The sequence below is a fragment of the Aedes albopictus genome, chromosome 3 (genome assembly GCF_035046485.1).
Source record: "Aedes albopictus strain Foshan chromosome 3, AalbF5, whole genome shotgun sequence".
Lineage (NCBI taxonomy): Eukaryota > Metazoa > Arthropoda > Insecta > Diptera > Culicidae > Aedes > Aedes albopictus.
This window is the reverse complement of record NC_085138.1, coordinates 194,321,693-194,332,047: the sequence shown is the minus strand read 5'-3', so window position 1 is coordinate 194,332,047 and position 10,355 is coordinate 194,321,693. Positions and strand designations below refer to the sequence as shown.

General features: G+C 45.5%; 1 protein-coding gene across 1 annotated transcript in view; it reads right to left on the bottom strand.

Moving 5' to 3' along the window:
- Nucleotides 1-836: 836 nt before the first annotated feature.
- The window catches only part of LOC109427199 (neuroligin-4, Y-linked), a 231,187-nt gene continuing 221,668 nt past the window's right edge, over nt 837-10,355 (bottom strand). Inside the window, exon 12 of the mRNA XM_062857113.1 lies at nt 837-2,569. The gene's annotated coding sequence lies outside the window, so the exon portion shown is untranslated. The remainder of the gene's footprint in view (nt 2,570-10,355) is intronic.

The window sequence follows — 10,355 nt, the reverse complement described above, 5'->3', positions numbered from 1 at the left end:
AATAATTTTATTCGTGGACTTCGTGACCGTGCGGTAAGCGGCGCCAGTAATTTGGGCGTATTGTAAGTGGCAGTGTGGGTTCGATTCTCTCACTCCAATCGGAGAAAACTTTTCGTCGCCACGTGTTCTAAGAATCACATCAGGTCCGCTCCACTCATTTTGTGTTTAAGCATGTCAAAACCATAATCAGGATATTCCTAACTTAGACATTAGTACTTACCATTCAACTTGTTTTCCGTGGAGGTTCTCGTGTACATTGATCCAATTTTCCAAAAAAATATCACTGCATCGGAAAACTACAACAATTTATCAATAATTATATGGCTTCCATAATTACTCATATATTTGAATGCTCTGTTACACGGAAATGGGCACATTATCAGTGCATTATCGCTCCTCTTGATTTCCGGAAGGCAATTTTATAATTGACTGTTAAGCGCACACATAAAACCCTCTTATCCAATCCATCCAAAGCACTCGATAAATTCATCAAAAGTGAAAGGCAAGAGCCCTTTTCGCCTCAACTCGCGACAGCCAGCCGGACGGGTGGGGATGAGAAAATTCAATTGAGTAGAGTGCACATAATGATAATTACTCAACGCGCCGGCCAAACCGCTTCAGCGGCATCAGTGGCAGCGGCAGCACAGAAAAGCGCACGATAATTGCGGGATCACAATTCATTGAGTCAATTAGAGCGAGCGCGCCCAAAGTGCCATGCCATGATAATTAATGCAGTTAATCCCGCTGAGCCACATTTTCTCCATCTATATCTGGAAGAGCTGAGAATTCATCCCCAATGGAAATAGTTTCGGACCTAATGACAGACCGGGCGGGGGTACTTTTCATCATCTTCGTTTATTTCTTTTTTAAATAACTTTCTGTCAATTTGTGTTTTGTGTGAGTCTCATACATGCTAGAAGTTTTCCGTGTTTTAAACTTTTTCGATTTCCTTCTCAGTGTGTGTTTTCTTTTTTTGTTGTGAATTTGTGTTTTGCCTTTTAATAGTTTCAATTAGCTCATTAGAGGGACTGTGCTATATACAAATACAGGGGCTTGGTATAATATCATCCAGTTTTAATCCTGTGGAATCAGTTTCTTGTGTTTGTAATTCTGCTGGGATGTGCTGGATTTTGTCGGCTTCTTTCTTGTGACTGGGTTCAGTAGATTTTATCAATCCAATTTCGCCTGCAGAGCATGCTTCAACTACATGGAGGTTTCATTCTTCTTTCTTTGTTGCCTAGAATTTCTTCCCGGTAGAAATCGGAAAAAATAAGTTTCGAGAGAAGTTTTTTCTCCGCTTTTCTTTTATTAGTAGCTACTTATAGTTAAAAAAGGATAGAGACTTTTTCCATCCAAATGAAGAGCGCAAGTTTCTTCATTTTCTCTAGTGTTCACTTCCTCGCTTTATTCTAATGAAGTTTTCTTGCACTTTTTCGCCTGCACTACATTAAACTATCCCTTATTTTCGCTTTTTTAATTAAAATATTCATTTCCACGTTAAAGTTTCAGTCTTAAGAAATGCTATAAAATCTGTGATAAATAATAATTCAACAAACTCTCGCTTGCCTCGTGATCGATTTCTCTCTTACTAAACTTAATCCTGATTGATAGGTTTTATTGTGCATAACACGATTAAAATTTTCCAATCATTTTTTTTTGCGTGAACGCTGTTCCATTGAACTCAGCGAAAAACTTCTGACGCTTCTCTTCCACCCTAATCAAAATGTCCTAATTTGTACGATACGAGTTTCATCCGAGTTCTAAGTATCCTAGAAAACCGTTTCGGATCAAATAAATCATGTAATGCTTACAAAAAATAATCCTTCAGCGTGGGCTATCAAAAAACGGAAACTCAACACAATCCACTTTGAGGATTTTCTGCGTCTAACCCTCTCTCGTCATTGTCATCACAGAAATATTTTTTTGACTAAAACTCGTCTGCTCAACCTTCGTCCAAAAATATAACAGTTGAAATGTTTTCACTTACACCACATCATCAAATAACATATTTTCCTCTTATCATCCTTCCTCTCGCCACATTTTTTTTCGCTTACATCGTAAGAAGAAGTTCATTATATACAGGAGAGCTGTTTCTTATTATTATTTTTCCTAAAAATTTATGACGTCTTTTGGTCCTATATTCAAACAATAACGGTACATAATACTTCTGCCGAAAACATGCCATCATCAATCATTCTTCCTCCGATAACAATGAAGAACCCTTCGACCGCACCCGGCCTGGCCTGGCCTGGCTCGACCGACCAACTCTGCTGCAACGCGCGCTGCCAGAGGAAACACGAGCCAAACCAATATCAAAACACACTACTGACGACGCCGACGGATGGCAATGGCGTTGGAGGTGGCAACGGTGGTGTGATGGCGGCGGTTGCGATGAGATGGCTACCGAACCGTTGTTGTTGTTGCTGCTGCTGGTGTAGTCTTTCCTGCCATTATGGAAGAATTTCGCCTCTGGGGTGGAGATAGCCAGGGGCGTGCACGGATATTGCTACCAAAAAGTGCCCACGGAAGACCATAGCAAACTTTTGGAAAACCAAGGAAGCGTTACGAACTGCGGGGAAAAGAAATAAAAGATGTTTTTGTGATAAGGGAAAAAAATTAAATTACAAATACGAGAAAAAAAATTGTGATTGTTTGCCGATATTGTGTTAACAATTTTTGTCATACATATCACATTATCAAGTTAAATACATGTTTATTCATTTATTTTACAAAGCCTCCAGCACAGACTGATTCTTAGAAATTATCACAGGACAGACTTGTTAGAATCCAAAAATGGCCGCCACTATGGTCAACTTCGCACCTACTCACGATTTCGAGCGCATAAATCTCTTCGTAAACAAAACCAGCGCATCTGATCTTCTTATTTTGAGCTTTTCACAAGTGAGCAAGAACAGACTACTCTTCTCGACCCACTAAACAACATTCCTATATCGCCAAACCCTTCATCTCTCTTGAACCACAAAGAAGACATTACTTCGGAGAGGGGTTAGTGCGCATCGCACCCTCAAGGTTACAGCGTAGGCAGTATGAACGTACATCGACGACTCGCTTTGGAGAGTCCACCAAGGTAACATGCTGTCGCTTTGCCAGTTTTTCAAGTGGTCCTTACCACTCTCTTTGTCCTCGGAAGGCAGGGTCGACATCACGCCTGCTTCCAACTGCACAGCAAATATCAAGAACTGATACAACGTACACAGTGATTTGACCTTTCTGGTCCTATCAGCCAGCTCACAGAAGGACGTTCCGACATGGGGCTTCAACCTGCCCGACCTGCCAAGCCCTTTCCAACCACCAGCTCGGATCCAACCCAGTATACCGTCGCCATGACAGCAACGCTACCAGGATGGTCTTCCCACGGCCACTGATTCGATTTCGACCGCAGGGCACCGGTATGACCTACGAAGCTGCACCCCTGGACCACCTCTTGTATAGCATCTAAAGTAGCAATTCTCCGAGTCCTCTGTAGCTCCAAGACGATGTGGGTGATAGCAATTGAAACGGCATTTCAGTCAAACTCATCCCTACACATCCTCTGGACCAGGGATGGGAATACCACTCACTTGCAGAGAGTTACACTCACTTGCTGTTTTGACAGCTCAGAAGCGTGCAATCAAGGAACAATGTATGGACGACGTTTGCCTTGTGGTTTTGTCTAAAGGTTTCCGAATAAAGCGGGGGTCACACACACACATTTCGAAGTCATGAACGTACACTTACCTCGGGGAGAGTCGCTTCCACAGCTCTGTCACGACTTTGGTATGCGTGTGCGACCCCTACTCTATTCGGCAAACTTTTAGACAAAACTACAAGGCAGAAGCCGTCCATACATCGTTTCTTGATTGCACGCTTCTGAGCTGAGTAAATAGCAAGTAAGTGTAACTCCTTGCAAGTGAGTGTTCCCATCCCTGCACTGGATAAGATTGTTCACTTGCGCTAGCTGGCATACACCGCAGAGCTATTGGACATCATTCGGTTCAGTGCCACTATAGCTGTGCTGACTCTTTTGCAAGCATAATCAACGCTTCTGAAGGTAAGGTTATCGCATCGCAGATCATCACCCCAAGTGTTTGGTGGAGCACTTCGAAGTAATAGAGCAATCGCCTACTCTGATCACCGCTTGCTGGTCCGACCTAGGGTCTGACTTTCGGTTGCTCACAACCACCACTTAAGTTTTTTTTGCGAACCAATTTCCTGGATCTCATCTACTCCTCCACAACGGCGATCGAGTGGGAATTAGTCAACTCTACTTCTTCGATCGATTCACCGTAGACCTCCAGCGTAATGTCGCCAGCTAAGCCTACGATTGCCATTCTGTAGGAGAACTTCAACCTCAACACCTCGTCGTACATGACATTGCATAACACCGTTCCCAGGATGGGACCTTGCGGGACTCCTGAGGTTGTGTGAAAGCACTTCCGACCCACCTCTGTGTCGTGAACTAGTACTCGATTCTGGAAGTAACTTCCGAGAATCTTGTACAAGTACCCGGGTATCCCCAAAAGCAGGAGTGCATCGGCAATAGCAGCCAAAGTGGCGCTATTGAGCGGGTTCCTTAAAACCAGAGTCACTACTGCACAGTGGTGAATCCTCATTCTCTAACGCTGGAGCGCTATCTTGGCGGTTTGTGTAACCAACAGGATACCGTATACGGTCAACCTACCCTTCTGGAAGCCGAACTGACTGCTCGAGAGACCATTTACACCTTCTGAGGAGTATTCTTCCGAGCACCTTCCCCGCCATGTCGATCAAGCAAATTGGTCTATATTGTGTTCTAATATGGGTCTCCGTGGTGTTTCCCCGCCTTTGGCAATACAAACAGGCTCGGCCGCTTCCAAACCTCTAAGAAAATACCCTCGTCCAGGCATTTCTGCATAGCAGACCTGAATATATCAGTAGCCTCTACAATAGCTCCTTTTATTTATTTATTTATTTATTTATTTATTTACATAAAGTCAACAGGTAATACAAATCACCCCAATGACACTTAACTAACATTTACAGACTGCCGTGGTACCTTACATAATTCACGTTTAAAACTACACTTATTTGCCTTGCGTGAAACATTAAAATCAAAAACAGAATAACATTTATTAAACACACGGGACATGCTACGAATCGGTTCGTGTTGACCGTAATTAGTCCTAGCTGAAGAAAGACGTAAAAATGAGTGTGTTCGAAGATTCCGGCGTCGTGCGTTGATGTTCAGCATGCTCAAGAGTGATGGGCAGTCAATATTGCCCTGCAGGAGGTCTCCGACAAAACATGCTTGAGCAACATTTCGCCTTGCAGCGAGAGATTCCAAATGTATAAGTAGGCAACGGCTCTCATAACTTGGTAGGTCGTGCTGATTCCTCCACCTGAGGTGGCGTAAGGCAAAACGAATAAACTTTCGCTGGATACGCTCAATTCGTTGTACGCTGTTATCATAGTAGGGGGCCCAAACAACTGCCGAATATTCCAGGATAGGACGTACGATTGAGCAGTATAGCGATTTCATGCAGTAAACGTCCTTGAACTTCTTGGAAAAGCGGAAGAGGAAGCCGAGCAGCGACGATGCTTTCCCAACGACATAAGCAACATGGTCCTTGAATGTCATTTTGGAGTCAAGGAGAATCCCCAGGTCCTTCACTGTCGATACACGATGTAATTGCACTCCTGCCAAAGCGTAATCGTAGCGGAAGGTTGTTTTCTTGCGGCTAAACGAAATGACAGAGCACTTCGACACATTCAGGGACATTCGGTTAACAGAACACCAAGTAGCAAAGGCTTCTAATTGTTGCTGAAGAAAAACGGCATCACGAGGTTCCCTAATCGTGGAATACAGCTTCAAATCGTCGGCATATGACAGCTTCATGCAGTTGAGGATCGAATTGACATCATTCATATACAGCAAAAACAAAAATGGACCGAGGTGACTGCCTTGCGGTACGCCAGATGATACTGGAAACGGGGAAGAAACATGATCGCCAAGTTTCACCTGCATACTACGACCGATTAAATAGGAACGGAGCCAGATAAGGAAGCTGCTGTTCATTCCCAATTTCTCGTATTTGGCGAGTGCGATTTGGTGGTTCATTTTGTCGAAAGCGGCGGATAGATCTGTGTAGATTGCGTCCACTTGATGCCCACTTTCTATTAGACGTATCAAATACGAAGTGAAACACGTCAAGTTTGTGGTCGTTGATCGTTTGGGCATGAATCCGTGCTGGTCCAGCGAGATATGATGGGAGAAACACTGAACCAACCTTTGAAGAACTATCTTCTCCATGAGCTTAGAGATGACACTCAACGAAGCAATTCCCCGGTAGTTTGAGACAGTCCTCTTGCAGCCTTTCTTAAAAACTGGAAAAACAAATGACTGCTTCCAGCAATCCGGAAAAACGCCAGTAGAGATGGAAAGATTGAACACGCAGGTCAATGGAGTAGCAAGCGAGTCCACACAACGTTTGATGACTATCGGAGGAATACCATCCGGACCGCATCCCGTAGATGATTTCAGCTCTTTACCAGCAGTAATGACCGCATCGTTAGTGATATCAAAACGCAGAGGGGCTGAAGGAAGGCTTGGAACGTTTCGGGTAGCGTCGTCTATGTCCTGCAGGTTAAGCTGTTCATCAACGAACACCCTACTGAATTGGGAGCGGAACAAATCGGCAATTGAGGCGGTAGTATCGGCTTCATGTAATCCATCAGTCATCGTAGAGGGCAATCCAGTTTCCTTCCGCTGATCGTTTACGTGTCGCCAAAAACTCTTAGGGTTCGATTTGAGGTTGTTTTGTAGGCGAACTAGGTGAGCATTGTAGAGGCGATCATTAAGTTGCTTATAAGCCGTGTTCGCTTCTAGATAACATGTTCTAGTAGAATCCGTGCGATATTTGCTGTGACGTCTCAGGGCTGCCTGTTTCACTCTTTTCAGGTTTTTGAGGTCGGCATTTGACCAAGCGGGTTTTGACGGTTCACGTTTAGACTTTTTGGGAACAAACTGGTCAATAGCATATAGCAACACACTAGACAATGTGCTAGCAGCGAGGTTTACGTCCGAATTACTCAAAATTCCGTTCCAATCGACACGAGCAAGGAAACCATCCATTTCGTCGAATTTTGCTCGGCTGAAATCATACGTGATGCTTTCCGAAGTGTCGTGGAAGCAACGATGTGGTTTCTTTTCCAAATTGATCAACAGTGGGAGGTGATGCCTCCCGATTTTAACGAGCGGCGCAGGGGCTTGCGTAACCATACAGTCGACGGTCAGCTCGTTGCTCACAAAGCATAAATCAAGTGACCGATTATTCTCGTTTTCCACACCAACCATCTGTTTGAGCCCTGCAGTACAATATGCATCAAGCAGCTCGCGTGAAGGTTCGCCAAGTGAAGACCGGGAAGAACATGGAAAGAAAGCTCCGCGGGGATCACGCTGCCAGGAAATCGTGCTCATGTTAAAATCGCCGAGGATGACCACGTTATCTCTGGGAGCCATTTGCGATACAACCCAGTTGAGCGAATCGATGTGACTCTCTATCAAAGATATGTCATTCACTCGATCGGGAGGAATGTACACAATGCAAACATAAATTTCTGCGTCGACAGTAGAAATTGCGACCCACAGCTGTTCAACCGACGAGCAATTCGGAGGGTTGATCAATCGGGACCTGAACCCAGAGCGCACCGCCAGTAACACACCGCCCCCGATGCTCTTGTTGCTATTTGACGGCGATCGGTCCTGTCGGTATACGACGAAAGAGTCGTCGAACAGCTGATTAGAGATGGTATCATCGTTCAGCCATGTTTCGGTGAGGGCGTAGACATCGTAGCTCCCGTCACTAAGAGCCAGCTGATACTCGGCGATAGAGCTGTTGATACCACCAACATTTTGGTAATACCAAACGACGTTAGAGGAAGCAGCTGCCACATTAGCATCACGGGGCGAGGACCTACGAATCGAAGAATCTTCAGGACGAGAATTGCTGCTATGGATGTTATACATGCCTTGGTTGGCAGATTGGAAGACCCCATCTCCAGCACTAGACTCAGGGCCGGGACGACTTGGATGACAGGAACGAGTAGACAGCGGCATGTTATCGTCGACAGCAAAAGGCGCGACTGAGCTAGGTGGATCCGGGGCTTCCGTACTGCTTAGTGTCTTGCGTCCCGGGTCAAGTGGCGGTATGCTTGAGGAATAGTGCGTCGGCGAAGTGATGTGCGTTGGACACGACGATGACTTGCTACGAGCGATAATGCCCGCCGAAGAATACAAACTGGAAACGGAATGGCGATCAGGTACGGAGAGGTTTGCGTATTGAAGGTACTTGCCTGTGGAAGGAGGTTGGAGGACCTCGACTGCAGACTCAACAACAGGACCACGACGGCTTCGATGTTCGCTGGCAGCAGAAGGCAGGACTGAGTCGAGCTGCAGCGGGTCCCCCATAGTGCTTTCTAACAGGCGTCGTGGTGTCCTTGGCAGGCTTTCCAAATGTACATCCTTCTCGCAACAGCCCGCGCAAGGCTGAATCGACACTCTCTTATGTGTGCAGACCAACTCTCGTTACCGTGTGCAACACCATCAGTGAGAAATGTATCGCCAACAGCACGCACACGCATGAGCGAAAGATGTATTGAAACAGCCGCTGCTTTGGCTGCTTGCCTGACAGTTGCATACTCGAGTCGTATCGAGCCGAGTGGGAAACGTCGTGAGTATTGTTGGCCGCATGGCGATGACAATCTTCGGCTAACCAAGCCGGCTGTCGCGTAAAGGGTGTCATAGGCTGTCACGGGAGCACATGGCTTAACGCTAAAAGTTATTCACAAAATATGTGCTCAATAAATATTTTTTTCACAAACATGATATGCCTTTCACAAGATGCCCCAGGGGCGAAAAGAAGTTTGTGCCAGCGTTTGTCAAAATTGTAATCTGGCTAAAATATACCGCTGATGTAAGATTCAACTCTCTTTTATATTGAAAACATGGCAGTGCATTTCACATGCCAATAAAAAATAATGCTATGCAAAATACTCTGCTAGAATAAGACTTACAGGTACATATTATCTATTTGAAAAAATACATAATACATGAAACGCGTCGATAATTTTGAGCGTGCGATATACCACGATACTCGATACGTTCAACAGAAGTAAAATGCTCGGGCCGAGCGCAGTGATTTTCGTCACTTCGTGTCCAGCCAACGAGAGACGGTTTGGGCTAGAGCCGAGGTTGTCATCGGCGAACGAAAGCAAAGCGAAAGCAGACAATGTGAGCAGTTCCCGACAGTGATGTTGTAGGTCGCATGAGTTTTATTCTGTGGGCTGTCATGAACCATGCATTCACAAGGCTGTCATGGGAATAAGAGTGTGACAGCCATCAAAATGCTATCATGATGCGGTACTTTTGGGAAGCCTGGTCCTTGGTCCATCACGCTGGATTCCTCCATGGCAGAGAAACCGCTGGTTGAAGGGTTGGCTACTCTCGCATCGGTTCGAATCGGTGTCGGTTGTGGTTTCCAAAAATTTTCATTCGTTCGTGTGTCCTGGAACTCGCGAAAAACAATTCCTCTCGGCCAGGTTGAAGAAGACAGAGCTTTCTGCTTGACATTCTCGCACAGCCCAACTTTAAATGAGATGAACGATAAAGTGCTCACGTCACGGCCTTTAGCTACGAGGCGGACAACATCGACGTCATCCGTACCCAATCGACGAGACGCCAAAGCTTTCACTTGTTCCGTAGTCACATCGCGGGAAATGCGGGAGAGATAGAGCCAGAATTTTTGACTGGGTGGTCTTACAGCAAAATTATCGAAAGACGGTGACAGAGAATCTGACGTTCCGGGCAAGGCGGCTGGTGGCTGCGGTCTATCAGACTTTCCAAACAGTCGACGGCGTCTAGTAGAGTTGACAGCCGAAGCGGAAAACTTCGATGATCTAGGGGTCATAGAGCTGGAATTGATGAGCTTCGAAAAATTCGAATTTATTTCGTTTTTCAATTCCATCAATATCTCCTGCTTCAAGCTTGCGACGATTTCATTGTGAGCAGTAAGCACACTCTTTTGACCCGATTCATAAGCCACGCGAACAGAATCTCTCATACGGATGTCATTCATTAGAATTGAGCACGCCTTGCACATCCAAAACACCTGGTCATTTGTCATCACCTCAGTGAAAGCAGGCGAGTCGATGCTGCAGCAAGCAGGATGAAACTTTTCTTTGCAAAAACCACGGCATGTAACATGCGCGTCGGTGATTTCTGTGGCACAAGAGTTGCAGATCGAAGGCATACTTAATTGCGCGCAGCGGTGGTGAATTCACTTTGAGATTCGCCTGCGGGTATGCAGTAGTGGAGGTCG